This window comes from Corvus hawaiiensis, chromosome Z (assembly GCF_020740725.1).
Source record: "Corvus hawaiiensis isolate bCorHaw1 chromosome Z, bCorHaw1.pri.cur, whole genome shotgun sequence".
NCBI lineage: Eukaryota > Metazoa > Chordata > Aves > Passeriformes > Corvidae > Corvus > Corvus hawaiiensis.
In genome coordinates, this window is record NC_063255.1 from 58,466,447 (window position 1) to 58,487,575 (window position 21,129).

The following is a 21,129-nucleotide window of genomic DNA, read 5'->3' on the forward strand; positions in this document are numbered from 1 at the left end:
CTCCACTATGAGAAAATCAGACAATTTAAAATGATAGTGTGGGCAGTAATATTATGTGGCATATGGCTACTCAGGCCTAAGCCTTCTGCTAGAAAATTCACAAATTCTGCTTTCTTTAACTCTTCACCAGAACAGGTTTTGGTTACAATTCTTTTCTATCAGGGTGAGCCTGACATAAAAGGAGGACAAAATCAGCCACATTAGGATGTACATAAATAAGACAAGTACAATTTGCCAGTGATATGCATGAAAACTAATTTCCTTGCTATGGAATGATCTTTTGAAATGTTTTCTTTAAATGGTAATAGCTAAAAAGCAGCAGAAAATATGCCTGAATCTGAGGTATATCTGTTTCATTCTGTTTCATCAAGGTTACATAAATTGTGAATGGCCTCTTCATTATGGATAGTAGTCTGGCCTTGGAAAGATACTAATTATTATGAAATATCTTTCACTAATTGTTTCTCCCTTGAGAGTATTTTAAAAATGGTTTATGTTGAAAATAGTAAATGATAAACACTGTTTGTTAAGACGTCTGTAATGCAAAATAAAATATTGCTTCTGTTAATAATTTCAGCAAGACAGAATCAGTACGATTTTAATGATGTTATAGGTACATTGTGCTTCTGCCACCTTTGGTGGGAGGCAGAATAACTTGCCAACATTACTGTTGTTTATGCAGCCTGAAAAACCTGCGCCTGCAAAAAAAAATCACGGCTCTCAAAGTGTTATCAGAAAACAAATTAAAATAACACTAAACCCTTTGCAAACAATGCACTTCATGTTCCAAAATTCCATTTACTTAAAAAGTGTGACCTGATTTCAGTGGAAACTCTGTAGACAGGGGGTTGAAAATCTAGGTTCTTAATAATAAGAAAATCCTCACTCCAAAAATACGAAGGACAAAGGACCATCAAAGACTGATTTTTAAGAAAAAGTGTGAACAAAAATGTTTTTCACAAGTTTGTCAATGTCAGTCATTTCTTTCAGTTATTAAAACTCAACTTTGAATTAACTTAAATGTACTAGGACTTGGAAGATTTATAGGTATCTAAACATCTCTTAAAGCCAAATGTTTCTTCACTTCCTAATAACTGTCTCAATTGCACGCCTCTAGCAAAGTTAAAATACGTCAGTATATTATATATACAATTCTCTTTAAGAGGAAATATGCACAAAATTGTGTATGTATTTCCATACATATATATGCATATGCCCCTCTAGTTTCTAGTGGTCTCTAATTCTAGAAGTAAATGACATGCTGTTGAAGGTCTTTATTAAATGTACATTATTCTATAATGCAAGTACCACCTCATTTAAGAAATATTTTATTAATTTGAAGTTCAACAAAATGCTTAATCTCTTCAGAATTTTTAGTTCTACCTCCACTCTGTGAAACCATTAATAAGATCTCAGACTGATTTTGCTGTCATTGCTCACCTCAGTCTTTTTTTAGATATATGTAACTCAGGTGCTGGTCTTCCCCAGTATAAGCTAAAGACAATGGAAAAGGTAGCTTATCTAGAACAAGGTGCAAAACAGTATTTCATTAAAATTAAGCCTCTTGGAAAGCAGCAAATATCTTAAGTCAAGGTATCCTTAATTCATTAATTTAAGAACCTGTTTTAAAGTGACCACTGGAATGCAAATTACCTTGCAGTTCTGTGCAACTGTTTGTCAGGAAAGCTTTGATGAGATTTCATCTAAATTCCAGCGTAGTTTCATCCCAGTTGTTAAGGATACAGCAAGACTCACCAACCTAGCCAATAGCATCAAGGTGCCTTCCCCCTGCAAAAGGGTTTGGATAGGACAAATTTTGTGTTCAGCTCAGCTGCCTTGGATCAGTAATATGGGTGTAGTTGATGTGGTGTTTGTTCATATTTCATATTCTGAAGAATAGGGATTTTTGGATATAGTAGCAACAGGTGTTTTTTTACTTTTTAAAAATCATAAAACTTGTACTGCAGCAGCATTACCTGCTCTACTTTTTTGCCTCTATGGCCTGATGAATCTGAAATATTCTTTGCAAGTTGAACAAGACTGAGTGCCCTCATCTAGAAACTACACATTCCTGGTGAAGGGGGAAAGTTCTGACTTTTTCTGCAGAGATAAGAACTAGAGGCAGCCAGTAATAAGGACAGGCAGAAGAATTTAGGTAGAATTTAGGCTGGCTGGATCAAGGCCAGGTTGATCTATGTAACTCCTTCATTTTGGCATCTCCTCTAGCTCCACCAGATAGGCCAGAGTCTGGTGGTGAATTTGACATGTTTGGAGAGTTGAACATGTCCCCAGTAAGGCTACTTTTTTTTTTTTTTTTTTTTTTTTTTGTGAAAAGTGAGGGTCCTGAGCAAAGCTTTGTAAACAGTATCTTCCACTCTCTTGTCACAACCACCACTGTGACCCATCACTTGATGATTTTATGCTTTGAGGATTTTTGGGTTGGTTTGAGGGGGCGGGGGGGGGGGGCTTATTTGTTTGTTTTATGCAACTTTGTGATGAAATGGGCTCTCCTGTTCAGAAAGGTCTAGATTTTCGTAACCAGGATGAAAGCTAATGGTTAAATACATACCAGCAGCAAACGCATACACCTCTTTACCTATTGTTTCATATCATAAATGCTGTTCAGTTTTAATTAACTGATCAGTGCAAAAAGTGATAAATAGTCTTGCCATTCTTCCAGGGTCTACATGTTAGTTATTTTGTCACCATTTTACAGAAAAAGCATGTTGGGCAATGGAGCATATATGGAAAAGAGAAAAAGACAAGCCCTTCTCCTTGCATTAGAATCCTGGAAAACTGTCACTTTGGGAGTTCTGTCTTAGTTTTGCTAGAAGAGAATTGTGCAGTTGAGCTTTTGAAAGTTTGGCAGTGTAAGAATTAAAGCTTCCTTTGAAGCCATTATGGTGCTGTCACATAGTGTTTTTCTCAGTTATTCAATCAGCAGAGGTTGAAGGTAGAACTTTCAAAGCTGTAGCACAAGTTGCATTCATTTGAGCCAACAGAGTAACCAATAAGGTTACTCTTATTATTAAGAGGTCAGACAGATTCCTGTAAGTGGGCAGTGCTTGGAGACATTACACGTTTTGCCTCCAAGGATAGGTAAACTGCTGGGCTCTGCATCAGGGCTTGGTAGCCCTGCAGTTCTACAAGAGCAGTAATCCTATGGGAATTTTATTTGCAAAGTGGGTATTTGTTGGCTACCTGTGAAGGGAAAATCATACTGAGAAATAAGGCTATAAACTGAGCAGAATTCTTCTGAGCACAATGGGAAAGTGTCTCAGTTTAGAGACAAGTTAAGGAGAAAACACTCTGGAATGAGTGTTTCCTCTAAAAGAGTTCCAACAATCCCTGGTAGTGGATGAAAGTGGAAAAAAACCCAAACAAACAACCATTTATTGACAGAGTGCCCACATGGCATGGGGAAAAGGTAAATAAATCCTAGATATTAAATTTTCAGACCCCTCCCCCCCCCCTCCCCCCCCAACAAAATCCCAAAATGCCAGGGAAAGAAAAAAAAAACCCACAGCAATTTGTCACATAGTGGATAGAAAATGGCATGGGCTTTTAGGGAAAAAACAAACAGAAAACAGGAGATTCAAGCAGCAGTTCAGGCAAACAGATGTGAACCTGGTGTCATGGTTTGACACTGGCCTGACGCCAGGCACTCACGAGAGTTGCTTGCTCGCCCTCCTCTGCCACAGCTGGGCAGAGGAGAGAAGGAAAAAAATTCATTCAGGCTTCATTAGTTGCTGTAAGGACCAGGAGAAAGCACTTTAAGGGCAAAACAGGCTTAACTTAAAGTTACAAAGTGAATTTATTGCTAACAGAATCAGAGGAGGATAATGAGAAGAAAAATAAACCCTTAAAACACCTTTTCCCCCCAGCCCCTCCTTCCTTCCCATTGACCGCACAGGGACACAGGGCACGGGGGTTTGGTCAGTCCATCACTGAGATTTCCTTCCACTGCTCCGGGAGAGGAGTCTTCCCCTGTGAGGCCGTGGGGTCCCTCTCACGGGAGACAGTTCTCTGTGAACTTCCCTGGCGTGGGTCCGCTCTCAGGAGCAGCAGCCCCACCGCACCTGCTGCAGCCTGAGCCCCTCCCAGGGGCACACAATCCTTCTGAACTGCTGCACTGTGGGTCTCTCTTTCCACGGGGTGCAGTCCTCCACGGACAGGCTGCTCCAGCCTGGAAGGAAGGGCATCTCCACCAGGTCTCCCACTGGATCACAGCCTCCTCCAGGCATCGACCCGCTCCAGCACGGGCACCTCCCCCACGGGCTGCGGGTGGATCTCTGTATCCCTATGGATCCCCATGGGCTGCAGGGGCACAGCTGCTTCACCATGGTCTGCACCATGGCCTGCAGGGAAATCTCGGCTCTGGCTCCTGGAGCACCTCCTCCCCCTCCTTCTTCACTGACCTTGGTGTCACCATGTTGTTTTCCCTCACATGTTCTCACCTCCTCCTCTTCTCTGACTAGAAGCAAAACCTAGTGGCTTCCTTTTGATTTTCTTCTTAAATATGTCATCACAGAGGTATTACCAGCCTCTCTCATTGGCCCAGTTTTGGCCAGCAGCATGTCCATCTTCAGAGCCATCAGAGATTGTCTCTGCTGGACATGGTGGAAACTTCCAGGAGGTTCTCACAGGAGCCACCTCTGTGGACCCCTGCTACCAAAAACCAGGCCAAGCAAAACCAATACATCTGGTGACTCTGGCATTGGTCCCCTTTTCTCAGCAGATGAAGCAGGTGAGCTTGGTATGCTTTTTCTCACCAGCTTGGCTTTTTCCGAGGTGTGGAGCTGAAACAGAGCAGCCCCTTGCCTTTCCCACGAGTCCCAATGGACTTCTCTCCCACCAGTAATCCTCTCTGATCTTGGACCAAATCCAAACTGTCCAGTTCACTTCCAAAAAGCAGCCAAAGGATTGCTGCTGCAGCCTCTCCAAGGCCAGGGAAGGAAAGAAAAACTTCTTGCCTGGGCTAACAAAAAAGCCAAGCTAAACAAGCAAAAAAAACCAAAAAAAACAGACCTCACAGCACCCTGGATGCCTGGGGAGTGAGCGTTTGAAAAAAAACCTCCAAACAGCCCAAGGCTTCTGGTTCACCCAGGCCCACCTTAGAGATACAGCAACCATTTTTGGGCATAAAGCAGAGGGTTAGGGAATAGAGTATTATCATAAAATCACCCCAAGACAGAAAGGAGAACAGTCCTTTTGTTTCCCAAATCACATCTGAGTGTATTTTCCTTCCATAAATCAACTTTTTAAAGCTTGTGGTGTTTGGGGGTTTTTTCTTCTGAGATGCTATATATAAATCCCAGATGCTATATATAAATCCCTTTTCATGAGTGTGCAAAGGAGTGCTATACACATATATATATATGTATATATGTAAATAAAAGTAGGAGACAGAATATAGTGCATTTTGAAGGCACAGGGCAGCAAGAACACCTTTGGAGAGCTCTGTCTGAAGATTGCAAGGTTGGTTCTTATTCTCAGCGATGCTCTTTTCAGTTTTAGCTCATTCTCTGGAGTTTTATTAAAGATTCTTTAATATTTTATTAAAGAATTAAAATTTTTTTCATTGCTTACATATCCTGTTCTAGATAAAGCTGTGAGAAAGTAATTGACGGATGTTTAATTTGGATTAATTCCAAATCCACTGAGGATCATGGCATCAGTGTTTTTGTTTACAGCTCAGCCACCATCAACATGGTCTTCTGAAAAATCAGCATAAAAGTGTTAAAGGCCCAGTTTGAATCCAGGCCAATATTAGGCTACAGTTTATGCATCAGCACAGAGGAGTGTAGCGGGGGGGGGGTGGTCCCGGGAGCAGGGGAATCCAGCCAGAGTCACGATAAGAACACCGATACGATTTGAGCATCGTGCTCCAGTTTTATTATTCGGTTACACCAAGTTATACTTTTTCCAAAGTTCATGCCCCTTTCCCATGAGAAAGCCTCTAAGCAGCGGGGGAGCTGAGCAGTGTATACCTTTTCCCAAGGCTGTTCAAGGCCGCCGGCTAGCAGGTGCCTTGCAAGCCTGTTTTCAGCCTGAGGCCCCATCAGGGGTACTTCTGCAACAGCCCTGGGATGCCCAAGCCCTCCTGGGGTATCCTATATTCCACAAGGAATCCCTCTACACATCCCCCATTTTCTTTTTGGGCAACCCAGGTCTGGTCGATGATCTATCGCAGCCCCGCTTTAAGGCAAAACAAAATACATCCAAGTATTATTAAACCTAATATAACTACAAATAGCAATCGGCAGCCTTCTACTTCCAAGGTACACAGCCATCTGGTGATACCCAGACCCTTAAACCAATCTCCAGTAGGGTCATCTGTCTCCTGAAGGTTGTGCAGGCCCCTCTGGAGGTCAGAGTGGTGCTTGTGAATTGGGACAGAGTGGTCAGAAAGATTCATACAGCACATACCCTGGAACTCTTCACAGCCATGGCCATGAGCTAGTAGTAAAAAATCAATGGCTGCTCGATTTTGTAATACTGCATGTCTAACACTAGTAACATCTACGCTTAACTCATCAAGCATCTGCGAAGTTATGTTTAACTTATCCCTCTCCCAGCAAGCAAGTTTATGCAAAATAGCGTGATCCCTGGCTGCTGAAACACCAGGGAAAAACATAGATGCTAGCTAAATTGACTGCTTTCACTTGATCTAAATGGGCAGACAGCTGATTGAAAATGTCCGCTAATGCTCCTGTCTCAAGACAGTCAAAAAACAATTTCTCACTCTACCTCTGTGTCTGGTGCTATACCCAAAAATTTATGCAATATACCCAGAAATTTATGCAATTCTCTTTCTTAGTTTTGTCTTTGGAAAGGATTCCCCGACACCCACCACAAGTCACTAGCAACCACCCAGGGCAGCTGTTAGATCTGCCCCAGAGTCTCGCTATTTCTCCTGCTACGGAGAGTGGTGGATCTGGCAAGTCCTCAGCTCCTTCACGCAACCACGTCTGCAGCCTCTCCCAAGGCCCCTCGGGACAGGTCTCAGAGTCCCAGCTGTTATGGTAGTGGCGTCACTTTTCTCAGGAGCTGATGCTGACTGTGCCTTCTCGTTTCGGGGTCCTGTAGCATGGCACCACTTTGCTGGACATAGCTCTGGGCAGTGATGCAGCGATGACTTGTCCCTGTTGTTGCAGGATATTCTGTAGCATTGCAGTCCACGTTTGTTCCCAGAGCAGGAACTGTGAAGGGGTTAATAACAACTGTGCGATGTTGATGCAGTCCTTTGAACACAGGACATCTGCTGTAAAGATAGACTGCAAAATGCTTTGTGTAGATAAGTTAGCAAGCTTTTTGATTACTTTTTGTATCAGTTCTTGGTGTTTCTCCCCGTCCCGGGGCCGCTTCTGGGCCGCTTTGGCTTTGCAGGAGACCAAACCGCAGAAGCCGCGCTGCTGCCGGACGTCCCGCTGTTCGGCGGGGGGGGCGGGGGGGGGGGTTACTCTCTGCCGCTTTTGGCCGGGTTTTAGGACCTCTGCATTGCTCTGCCGCTTTCAGCTGGACAGCAGGACTGCCTGTGTCTCCTTGGCCCGCCTGCGCCCTGCCCCCTGGATCGGGTGTCCCAGCTTCCGCGTCCGCAGCCATTTCTCTCTCAGACGTCGGAAGGATAACATCCTGCCCTGCCGAGTCCAGCAACTCCCGCAGTGAGCGGACGGGTGCTGCTGTGCCTTTAATCGGTCTTTTCGCAGCCAGCCCGAAGGACCATGCTACCCTGGACTCTGCTCTGGTCTCTGGCCGCCACTCCGTAAGACCCCCGTCTGTTCCTTTCCCAGAGCCTCTATGGCAGCTGCAGCCACTGTCCTCTCTGTGTTCATCTCTGCGAGAGTGCCAGTTACTGCCCTCCAGATTAAGCCAAGGGCTTTAGCTTCTTTAGCTTCCTTTCCACCCTCAATCGTGGACAGCCACAGTTCGTTTCCAACTTCCCCCCACGCTTCGGTTGAAAACAAAAGCGAAGTGTAACTCAATAATCCATGTTCCCGGGCCCACGTAACGAGGGCATTCAGATCTCGGTCTTCTACAATTTCGCCTCTCATAGAGAGAATATTAGCTAGGAGTCGAGGTCCTGCCCCGTAGTCCATAGCTTCTGTGCTGCGGATATTCGCTTGGCCGCGCGAAAATACGGTCTCCGGCCACTCAGCTTTGAGGTTTAGCCCCCGGCTTTATTCGGCTTCGGGACTTATCCTCCGGCTGGCTATCCTGCTTTGAGACCGGGCCCCCGGCTTTACTCGGCTTCGGGGCCACCCGCTTGGTTCCCCTGGCTCCGCCACACCGATACGATGAAATTCGGAGACTTACCGCACTGAAGCGAACCTGCCTGAAGCAAAACTCACTCGGGTCCCTGCCGTTCGGGCGCCACGTGTACCGGGGGGGGGGTCCCGGGAGCAGGGGAATCCAGCCAGAGTCACAATAAGAACACCGATACGATTTGAGCATCGTGCTCCAGTTTTATTATTCAGTTACACCAAGTTATACTTTTTCCAAAGTTCACGCCCCTTTCCCATGAGAAAGCCTCTAAGCAGCGGGGGAGCTGAGCAGTGTATACCTTTTCCCAAGGCTGTTCAAGGCCGCCGGCTAGCAGGTGCCTTGCAAGCCTGTTTTCAGCCTGAGGCCCCATCAGGGGTACTTCTGCAACAGCCCTGGGATGCCCAAGCCCTCCTGGGGTATCCTATATTCCACAAGGAATCCCTCTACAGAGGAGGAGCATGGAAACAGCCATATTTTATGACTGAAAATATCTACTCTGACTTCTAGAAAAACCTTAGCATCTACTTGTATGAAAACAGTTTAATTTATTTTTCTATAAATTTTTTTTGTAAGAAGTAGAGTAGATTTTTTTAAATTTCCATGAGAGAGAAAAGGCATGTATTTTATTACAACAGCACGATGTGAAAATGTGTGGATCTGGATGAATGTTTGTACATATATAAAGACAAATCAGATTTTGAGAGCTAAAACTGAAACAATGCTTCCACTATCACCAGCAGTGGAAGGTAGGATGAAAGCAACTGCAATGGTGAGCTGCCCAAAACTGACAGCAACCATCTCAGAGCAGGTCAGTCAGTCCAAGTACATAATCTACCTGATGAATAAGCCAAAACCAACCCTAAATAGGTTTATTTTCCTGTTTGAAATCTGTTGAAAACTTCAGAGATGACTTTAAATGCCTGTAGTTGTTGCATCTCTTCTGCATTAGAGGCAGATGAATACCTTGCATCGTTAAGAAAATTGTTTGTTCATATCTTTGAGTGATTCACTGTAGTTGTCTCTGCTCTTCTGTGTTTGAATAGTCTTAGAAAGTAGTTTACTGGAGAAAACAGTCACTAACAGAAAATTTTAAACAATTACTAAGCACTTATGACATGGAAATTTTCATTCATACCCATGAGCATTAAAAGCCTCATTCTAAAATATTAGCTTAGCAAGAGAAAATCTTGTATTACTTATATAGCCAAATAGGGATATTGAGTTGGAAATAATTATTTTAGATAAAAAGTATTAGTTAGTTATTAAATAACTAAATATATCAAATATGTCTTTGATGTAAGTATATCAAAAATAATGGAAGAAAATTTGCAAAGATACTTGGTGTGATCCCTCACCATGGGCAAAACAGACTTGACTTGGGGAAATTAGTTTTATTTATTACCAATCCAATCAGAGTACAATAATGAGAAAAAAATAACAAATCTTAAAACACCTTCCCTCCAACCCTCCCTTCTTGCTACCATGGAAACCCCATACATTCCTGCACCTGACAGTCTTCAAGACAACTCTTCAAAACTGCATGCCTATGAAGGCAATTGCTTTCCCTGTCTTGTGGGTGTGTTCTGGAGATGGGTATGGAAAGGCAAGGTATGAATAGGTTACTTTTAGGTCTGTTTTCCTCATCTCTAGTTTATTTTCAAAATTGTCAGCTGGGATGGGTATGATGACTCATAATCTTGTTTTCTTTAGAAATCTTCCACAGCTGACTGATTTCTGTGAGCTTCATAAATGCCTAATGGAGGAAAAGCACCCTGTTGACATTGCTCCCAGAATTTAGGCTTCCTGTACTTGCAGATTTGCCATCCAGGACAGTTTATTTGTGTGAAAAAGCACCATTGCAAAAGACTGCATGTTACAGTGCAGATACTGCAACATGATATATTTGACAACAAGGCCTGTGGCAAAGAAATATATACGGACTGATTCTTGATAGATGTTTCAGAGAGATGTTTATTTCTCCAGCTGCATGGCCAGAGCTCTGCCGGGGAACTGCTGCAATCACGGGACCCGAGGGTCCTTGCCCGTGCAGGGGAACACAAAACAACCACTGGGGAACGAGGCAGGGGCTAGGGAAACCCCATGTCTCCCCCCCGAGGGCCCCTCTCCCAGGACCCCCTGGCGGGGGGGGGGGGGGGAGGGCCCCAACATTTCACCCATTTATTTTTAACAAAAAGAGATTTAGAACTTAACATTGAAAACAACTGGATAAACATAACAAGAACAGTTTCAAAACAAAACAAGCCACCCTCCTGAGTCTTTAAATGTCCAAACAGATTCTCTGGAATATCTTAAGGCTGACAGAAGGGAGACAGGACTCTCCGGGCATGCTTTGTGGGGAAACTGCGGCAGGAGAGGGTTTCTTCCATTTGTACCTGTTGGAACTCTAAACAATAATAGTTAATTTCTTCCCTCCCCCTCTTCATCCCCCACTTGGCATTGGAAAGGGATTTTTGGGGAAACAATTGGCAAAGGCATGGTTTTGTGAGGGAAACCATGGGTGAAAAAACAGATTGGGAATACACTGGGGGTAATAGGATATAGGATAAAAGGGAAAGGTGGGATTAGGAAAGGGAGACTGTAGGGGGGGCTTATAATGGAGATATTGTCTAACATGACAATTTTTAGCATATATACTGCCTTTTAGAGAAATGCCATCAGGCGCAGTGACCTCTGCTGCTTGTAACCCTTTTCTACCTTGCACAATTTTGAATTCCACCACCTCTCCATCTCCCAAGCTTGGGATGCATTTTTCAGAGTTATTCTTTTTAATAGCAGTTCTATAAACAAATATGTCTTGCTGGTTGTCACATCTCATTATAAAACCATAATTTTGTTTAATGTTATAACATTTTACTATTCCTAAAACCTTAGCTATGGTGATTTTTTCCTTTTTCCAAGTGGCTTCTGTTTTCTGTCTCACTGCGTTTTTGCTTTCGCTCGCTCCCGTATTGGAATTGTCGGGGCTGCTCGTGCATGCATGCTCTTCCCAGGGTCGCATTCAGGGCCGCACGGGCCAGGCCGGGCCACGCCACTCAGCTCCCTTCACGCTGCTGCTTCTGCTCTCAGCTGCGCTGCCACTGCCTGCCGCCGCACCCACGTCTCGGCCGGGCCCCCGAGCGGCAGCCCCCCTGCGCCCTGCTCCAGCGCACGTTTTGGCTAGGCACGCCTCTGCGCCACTGCTGCCAGCTGCCGCCCGCGCGCCGCCCCTCTCGGTCGGGCATTCACAGGGCTCGCTCCACCACGCGCTGTGCGGGGCCGGGCAGGCACTGCCAGGTCGCCCCGCTCCCGCCCCACCTCGCTCCATTGCCGACACTGCAGCTCGCGCCGCTCCACCTGCACATGGGAATTGCCTTGCTGCTGCTCGCAGAGGGCTCGGTCCAAGTGGCCTGGGTCGCATGGACTCTGAAGCAGGCTTCCCTTCACCAAGACACAGCTGACATTGTTTAACAGTCTCGGTAATTAAATAAAATTCACAAAAATATTCTTCCATCAGCATGTATTTTGACTCAGAAATTAACTGCGTCCAAACAGTCTTCCAAAAGTCTTTGGTAAGAATTAAATCCCAAGAAACATAGAAAACATTCTTAAACAACCATGCCAGGAAGTGTTTCAGTTCCTTTTGAGCTTGAATTAAGCTAAAATTTACGAATTGTTGTTCTAGAATCTTTTCAAGTTTAAGATAAATGTCCATACGCGGCTCTGAGAGCCAAGAGTCTTTCCATGGTTCCTCCATAATTTAGAGAGAATATCCAAACCAGGGCAAGAAGAGAGAGATCTAGAGTGGTTTTTACTCACAAATTCTCTGTCCTTAGGGATCAGTGTCTTGCCAGCATTTCTCTACCATTTGTTAGAGTGCAGATAGTGCAACCCGATGTATCAGACAACGAGGCCCGTGGAAAGAAATACATATGGACCAATTCTTGATAGATGTTTCAGAGAGATGTTTATTTCTCCAGCCGCATGGCCGGGGCTCTGCCGAGGAACTGCTGCAATCACGGGACCTGAGGGTCCTTGCCCATGCAGGGGAACACAAAACAACCAATGGGGAACGAGGCTGACCAGGGGCTAGGGAAACCCTGTGTCTCCCCCCCAAGAGCCCCTCTCCCAGGACCCCATGTTGTGGGGGGGGGGGGGAGGGTGGGTGGAGGGCCCCAACAACTGCATAAGTTAAATATTTCACTATGGAGTATGGGTTCACCTTTGAATCTCTGTCAGTGAAACCCACTCCTGCAAGATCTATTCATAACACTTTGATCTTATTTCTCCTACATAGGAAAAGTGTCTATAGTGAGATCTTGAAGGGATTCTTAGGCATCTCACATTAGGAAAAGTGAAGGAAAAGACTTTTGCTGTTTAAATTAATTCATGCTTCCCCTGGGTGGCCCAGCTGTGTTCCAGTAGCAGCCAGTGGGAGTCTCTTTCCTTTTAGAGACTTTAAGATCTCTATCACCTACTTTTGGACAGAAACCAAGAAATTATCTACTGAAACTTTCCCTCTCATTGGCAGATCCATGAAATTAGTCAAAATCTGGGTGAATCAGACATAAATTTCCATAACACAAAATACACTTGCTACCGTATAAGAACAACCAGAAAGTAATATAATTAGGGGATCCAGTATCTTTATTTTCAGATGTAAGGCAACCAGGAATCTTTGGAATTGAAACCTGGCTGTCCATGTTGAACCTTACCAGTCAAATTCAGCACTTTATAATATTATTTTCTCAGGCTACATGTAGTTAGGCATATAGCAGATATCTCACTTGCCATAAATAAATAGGTTCTTCTTAATTGTTACCTACCACTAGTGTGTTTGCCTAAACTCTTATCAGCAGAAAAATTAAATGCTTATAAAAGTGAACGACTTTTGGAGGCAGTTTAGACATTGACTTCTTATTTTCTCAAGCAAAAATAAATCTGTAAGTATTTTATAAGCAAGAACTTACATCTGATTTAATGTTGAATTATATTGATAAATCAAATGCTAATACTGGATAGCTGGAACAACTTTAAAGAAGAGAAAATGTTTTCTCTGTTTATAGGTTTTGCTTTGTCACTGTGCTGCACTCTATATCAGAACAAAGGCTATATGCATAATAAGATCTTGCAAATGAGGTGAAATCAGCAAAAGTATGGTGGGGAGAGAACCATGTAAAACATGGCCATAAGCATAATGACCAAGCAGTAGAGAATTTAAATGTTTAGCACCAGCATGTTTCAGTTTATTTTTCTGTCATATTTTTGAATGTGTAGACCAGGGCTCTTGAAAGACCAGAATGAAAAGACCTCTGTTCTGGACCAGAAGGATTGATAGTGTTATTTAACAGACTGTCCAGATATGCCTCCCTGACCTACAGCTATTTACTTTTATTTTTTAAAATAGAATCAGCATGGTAATAATTAGCAGCAGTAGTGGAGGAGAGAGAGAACCTGTGCTCTGTGTTTTGGTGAGAGAAGTTATTTACAGCACTGCTGCACTGATGCCAGCTCCCCATTTCAGCCATGATGGAAGCTCTGAGTACAATAGAAGCAGAATACCGATATGAATTACAAATACATGTATATGTTACTGCACTGCCTCCCTCCCCCTCTTCAAATGAATGTAGTCTAAAAATATCCTCCACTCTAAATTGCTTTATTGCTGAGGCAATGTCTTGTGAAAGCACTATGGTTACTTACAGAAGAAAACAAAACCTCAAGCCCCAGACTGAATAAACTTCAAGACTCAAACAGAATAATGTTAATGTGAATTGTTCTACATTTGACTGCAAATTAACTATCTCTTTGACTTAATAATGTGGCGTGCATGCCCACATTAAGAGCAAAAGTATTTTACTTTTGGAGAATTTATGAGGAAAAGCTTGTTGCTTGAAATAAAAATGGGAGAAAAAAGTAGATGCTACATATGTACATGGTGTGAGATTTTTTTATTGTTGTAGCCCAGTAAAAGTAATTTATATTAGCTTTTGGAAAAATAATATCAATTATTCGTTCATAAGTGGATCTTAAAGAAAAAAATGGGAGGAGAAAATACACGGAAATAGTGCATGGAATTAACATTAAAATTATTTTTAAATTTTAGATCCAGATTCAGCAAATTTATTTAGAATAAACTACTCCGATCAGTAATTTATTGGTATCAAGAGGTTTACTCAGATAAGTGTTGCAACTTGCAAGGACTTGCAGAATAAAACCCAAGAATGTAAATATTTAGAAAATAAGTCATTGATGAAATCCTTCTTTTCACAAAAGGAAATATTTATTTGGCAATTGTAAAATGTACTAATGAAAGGCTTTCTTTAAGAAGTGAAAATCAGCTAAGTAGGAATTGCTTCCTTTGAACTAGTTAAATCCTTTCTCTACTCTCTACCAAAAGAAGAATTAAAATTAATAACTCTATCTCTAGAATTTTAACTCCTTTGCAAAAAAACTTATCACTGCTTAATCAGCACAAGTGACAAGGATTTATGAACATTTTCATTTCAAGTGCATTTACATACACACATATATATGTGTACATAAATTCATTTTATTAAAGCTGTTTTACGCAAACAGAACCTTAAGTAGTTGAAGTACTAAAAAAGCCAATCAACATATTCTTCATATATCTGTAAGTCCATAAGCCTCTTAAAATTGTGGAAATACAGAATATTTTCTAGTTATATCTTGATTTTTATTCGAAGTTCCTGCAAGGATATAGGCCTGCCAGTAATACAAACTGTAGTAACAGGGAAAAAAAAGCAGAACACAGGGAATTGTATATAAGTCCATGAATAACAAGAAGCAGGGATGCTAGAATTATGTATTTTATCACTACACTCCTTTGCCTGTAAACCACAAGGTAGGCAATTGTGAGATGCAATACTGCCAGCTCTGCAGAGTGTGTGTGTGTGTGTAAGACAGGAAGGAGGGAGGAAGAAGGGAGAGATGTGGGGGAGAGGAACAGAGGTGGGGACATGCAAACACAATAAAGCATAACATTGCTGAGCATCTACGTCTGGTCTGTCTCTCTGTATCCTACTGATATCAGTACTGCAAGAAGGGCCACAGAAACAGATGATTGTCCATCAATAGCTTGTTCTTAATTCAAGTACTTTTTGACAAAGGAAAAAAATACTTGTAACTTCAAGTACAGGGAAAAATGAAATGTTTAATTTTCAAGGTATGGCAGTGCCTCACATGTTTCACAGGCTGTTTACCAATTGTAAAATACTGGCATACATCTTAGTTACTTAGCACAGCTTCTTAGGAGTGAATTAATATTAATAATTGCAGTTTATCTTTTAACAACAGCATATTTTTAAAAATTACAGTTTTAGGGATATAAGATGCAGGTGAGCCCAGAGCTAGCAGTTCCTTGGTGTTATTTGGCTCCATGGAGACTATTTTGTGAAAGTATAGGATATTTTTTTTCTTTATTTGATGGATGCTGGGACATTAACAAAGAGTGACTGAGTTGGCTTAACAAAGAGAAGGAGTGCTGAGTGTGTTGCTTGCAAGAGAATAATCACCTTCCAGAGCTCTTAAATCCATAGTAGTACGTGTCCTGAGTGGCTTTTGTTTTCCATGTCTTTTGTAAGCTTTTAGCATTTGATTTTCTTTTTTCCCCTGCATCAAATGTCAAGTTAATTTACAGGGCACTATTACTGATATATTTCCTTGGTTTGCAGTTTTTGGTGAAATACAGGCAGCTGAGACCAAGTCTCACTGAGGGTGAGGGGGAGGTGCAGGACATACAGTGTGTGCCCATGCCTATAAATTGGCCGCCCATGTGACAGCAGCACTAGGGAAACCTCCCGTCCTCATTTGCATCCTGAAGACTATCCAGGATTAAACCCAACTGATTTCCATATGGGATTTAGACTTGACATTTATAATTTGGTTCACAGATCTCTTGAAGGAAAGTTTGTTTTCCACTTATAGATGGAAAAATCTTCTAAGATAAATAAAGCTGGCTTAGCAGCAGCAGCAAATAAATATCTTTGTTATATTCCTTAAAAATTTATCTTATGTGATTACCAGACAGAGTCATGCCACCAAATTATGTTTTGCTCTTCAGCAATTCAAAAGAAATATCTATCAAGATCTACCATGTTTCAGTTGAAACATGTCTCAGTTTAATTCCAGAAGTTTACTTACCATAAATAAAATTATAAATAATGGTTTTACAGGCAAATTAAAACAATCTTGTAAAGATATGTAACAAAGATTTTACACCTTTCTATCTTTATGTAGGGAGATGCAATTTTCTACCTGCTCTATGCATCAATTAGTGTTTTCCAAGCAGCATGAAAGATGCAAGTAACTCTTACATTTGAGTGTGCATGTAGTGAATTTATAACAGAGAACTAGCTCATTTTTGTCACCTGACAGCATCAAAAATATTTTGGTGATGCTTAGCACTCTAGTCTTAATAGCTGGTACTGATAAAAACCCATAAACCAATATTTTAATAAAATTTTAAATAAACCAGACTTTAATTTTTATTGAGAGGTAGTAGAATGCTTTGACTTCTCACTAATTTAAAGGAACACATTACCATTTTTATCAGTGCTGCTGTCCAAAAGGCTCTCCCGGTAACTCTGATGCAGGATGCCAATACCTTCTGTGAGCTGTTTAGCAGCTTTTCATGATCAGGGTTTTAGCAGGCATATCCACTTAAATGTGGCTTCCAAATCTTCAGTTTTTGCTGAACAGCTCCTGAAACTTAGCTTGGTCTGAAGAGTGAGAACAAACACCAGCTCAGTCTCCAGGCTGATCCTACAAGAGTTAGAGTACACTAAAACAAAACGTATGCCCTGAGAGCACACAGAGACCCAGCCTTAGTGTTTTCCTATTATGTTTTATTCAATGAGTTTGTGATGATATAGATTATCCAGAAATCATGCCCTGATGTTTATTTTGGCTCCATGCCTGTAAGGCACTAAGCGTTTTTGGAGGACCATTTCTGGTGACTGTGTGGAGGTCTCTGAGCACAGAACCTTTGTGAACAGGGAGCAGATGGTGGTAAACCTTCTGTGGCTGATAAAAGCTCAGTATCTACTCAAGCAGAGAAAATTCCTATGCTTACATCAATGCATGTCCACGTTTTCTGAAAAACATGTTTAAGACATTCATTTGATCTTCACAGATTCGCTGGCATATTATAAATTTTAGCCATTTTGAAAATGCAGTGTTTTGGGGGACCATATTGGGTTGTGCAGCTGGGAGGCACACATGAGCACATCCATGAGCCTGACTCCTTGGGTGCAACATTTTGCCCTCCTTTCATATGCAGTAAGACAGCTGTAAGTAATATTTGCAGTGTGTCGCAGTCAGATTTACACTGTGGATATACACGGTCACAAATAAATGTAAACTGCCTGATTTGGCATCCCTGTGTAATGCAAAGTGAAAGCTTCCCACATTTTTTTATTACCTTCTTGCTAATTTCCCCAATTAAATCTAAGACCTTGCACAATAATGAAAGACAAGGCTTTCAGTGAGCTCTTCTTCCACTACATTTTTATGCAAGGAGGACAGGATTGTGTTCGTGTCCATTAAAAATACCATACAAAATAGCTTAGAAAAAAATTAATGAATAAAGCAGAAAGTACATCTGTTTTTCAAAATACAAATGCAGTTGTGTATTTATGTATTTAAGAGACACAATGAAATGTATTCTTGAAATTTATGAAGAATAAATAAGTTCTATTAAGAACATATACAATTAAAATTGTGTTCTCTCTTTGCAGCCTGCAATATTTTTTCTGTTTAGGCATATGAGAATAGAATAATTTCTCTTAAGATGGAAGGTTTCATAGAATAACGATCTTGCATGTTTTAGTAGTTAATATTCTGAGGCATGTGGCAGTGTAAATAACAAAGATTTTATTTTACAAATAATGAAACAATATCCAGTAACACTTGTTATTTGCAATGTAACAGGCAATTTAAATATTTTTTGTAAAAACCTAGATTTCTCAATATTTCTGTTGCATGCTATTGTGTGGTAAATATCCACTGATATTTTGAGGTCTCAGAGTGCATCGCACCTTCATTTACAAGTAACTTTACTAATCTTAACCGAAATCATGTCATGAATTTGAAGATATAGCTGGTGTGCTGGCCACTCAATACCAGGAACAAAAATGCTCATAATTGGTAATCACTATAAGCAATAACTTTTTAGACCCCATGTCCGTTGATTTCTCTAATAAAATGTGTATCCAGACCTCTATGATGGTCAACAGATCTGGAACATAAACACGGTTTGCCATAGCAGCAAATCCTTGTCATTGTGGTTGAAATAAAATGAGAAGAAAATATTGGTAAATTTTTCTATTAGGTGGGTAATCAGATTATTGAAGTAATTAGACAGATCAAACTCATTTTCAGAAAGTAGCCCAATACATGAGATATTTTACTCTCCATTGTTATCTGTAGGGAACAATAACATGTAAAATATCTATAGAAACACCTTTGCTCATTGCACGTAAATAATCCGCATTAAGATTATGCAGTTTTACACGCATGCACACATACGTACCAGATATGCATTAAAAACATGAAGCTTTAAAAAGTAGTATGCTAGTAAAGTATGTGAATTTTAAAAGATTTTGTTCAAATACCTACCAGCTCACACTGTTCTCAGGAGAGTTCAAGGAAATATTAAAAATACTATAGAAATAAAAAGGATTAGATATTTGTCACTCTCATTTAAATTGATGTATGCTCCTGTCCTATAAATGTCACATTGGATAATCCTGAAAAATTACCATAAATCTCGACAATTATGCATATTTATGATGGTATTTTGCATAGCACTAATAGTGATTTGCATGGCGGGGCTGTGAAGGGAGGCAGGTGAGTAAAGACTGAATGGTCTAGAGGACTAAATTTATTATCAGTGTCCTAGAAACAGACTCAGCAACAGTTTTGTTTTGCTTGTTTTACAAAACAAAACCAATTTGCCTTGCACCACTCTCATGATGCTTCCAATTTGCTGGCAGTTTTGTGCTCCATACTTAGCTAGAAAAAGTTAGCTTGGGTAAGTTTCTGAGGGATACTCATGCTAATTAGAAACATCTGTTACTGACAGTTGTAAAGAAATCCAAGAATAAGAAATCAGAGGAGTGCTTTTTCAAAATTGTTTTTTTTGTTGGAGGCAGAAGAGTTGCATTTCCAGCAAATATTCATCAGCCCATCCCAGATTCAAGTTCATCCTCACTTCTGCAGATGAGGCCCAGAAAGTATTCAAGCAAACTATTAAAAGACCAGGAGAGACAGAAAGCTTGTCCTGCCTCTGGCTTAATAGCATTTTGTGCTGAAAATGGAGAGCAGAGTTAACCAGAGACTCTAGAAGTAATTATTGTCAGGGTTTGGCCAGCACAGATGCTTGGGCAAGCAGCGATTGTTCTTCCCACCGGTTCCCTAATAGGAACAACAATACTGGCATTGTCCTCCACTTCATTGAGGGTCTTTGGAGAGGGAGTTGGTTGCTGGGAGGAGGGTGGGAAACTGACAGTCAGACCCTGCTCCAGAGGAGCCTCTCCTGCTCCTGCTGCAGCAGGCTCCAGCTTTTGGCATCAGCGGTGCCAGCTGAATGGGCAGAAGCCAAACATGTATTACCATCTTCTCATCAAGACTTGGAGGCAGAAGTGCCATTAGAGCCTAACAAGGAAACAAACACAAAATTAAAGATTAGGTGTTGGGGTCCCTCCCCTGCCGTGTAGCCCTGGGAGAGGGGCCCTGAGGGCACAGACACGGGGCTTCCCTGCCCCTGCTCAGCCTCGTTCCCATTGGTTGGTTTGTGTTCCCTGCGCGGGCAGAAGGACCCTTGGTCCCGTGACTGGAACAGTTCCTCGGCAGAGCTCCGGCCATGCGGCTGGAGAAATAAACATCTCTCTGAAACAGCTATCAAGAATCTGTCTGTCCATATATATTTCCTTTCCACGGGACTCCTGGTTTGATATATGCGTGTTGCAGTATCCCCACTGCAACAAATGGTGGAGAATGCGGGCAGAACGATCCCCGATCCCTAAGCGACTGATTTGTGTGAGTAAACCCTGGAAACTTTGGATTCCTCTTCTTGGTTTTGCTTTGCTATTCCATATCTGAACTATGGAGGAACCGTGGGAAGACTCTTGGCTCTCAGAGCCGCATATGGACATTTATCTTAAACTTAAAATGATTCTTGAACAACGATTTGTAAATTTTAGCTTGATTCAAGCTCAAAAAGAACTGAAACACTTCCTGGCATGGTTGTTTAAGAACTTTTTCTATGTTTCTTGGGATTTAATTCTTACCAAGGGCTTTTGGAAAACCGTTTGGACACAGTTAATACTGGAGTCAAAATATATGCCGATGGAAGAATATTTTCGTGAATATTATTTAGTTACCGAGAGTGTTGAGCAATGTCAGCTGTGTCCTGGCGAAGGGAAGCCTGGCGCAGGGACCGTGCGGCCCAGGCCACGTGCACCGAGCGCTCTGCGAGCAGCAGCGAGGCAGTTCCCGCGCGCGGGCGGAGCCACGCGAGCCGCAGTGTCGGTGGCGGAGCGAGGCGCGGCGGGACCCGGCGGTGCCCGAATGGCCCCGCACAGCGCGTGGTGGAGCGAGCCCCGTGAACGCCTGACCGAGAGGGGCGGTGCGCAGGCGGCGGCTGGCGGCGGTGGCGGTGGAGCAGAGCCGCGCCCAGCCGAGACGCGCGCTGGAGCGGAGCGCGGGGGAGTCATCGCTCGGGGGCCCGGCCGAGACGTGGGTGCAGCGCCCGGCAGCGGCAGCGAAGCTGCGACCAGAGGAGGCGACGCACGGAGAACTGAGCGGCGTGGCCCGGCCCGGCCCGCACAGCCCCGAACGCGACCC

The 21,129-nt window shown here is 42.4% G+C and overlaps 1 long non-coding RNA gene across 7 annotated transcripts in view; it reads left to right on the forward strand.

Moving 5' to 3' along the window:
* Positions 1-21,129, forward strand: part of LOC125319392 — a 116,554-nt gene that overhangs the window by 56,962 nt on the left and 38,463 nt on the right. The gene's annotated exons all lie outside the window — the stretch shown is intronic.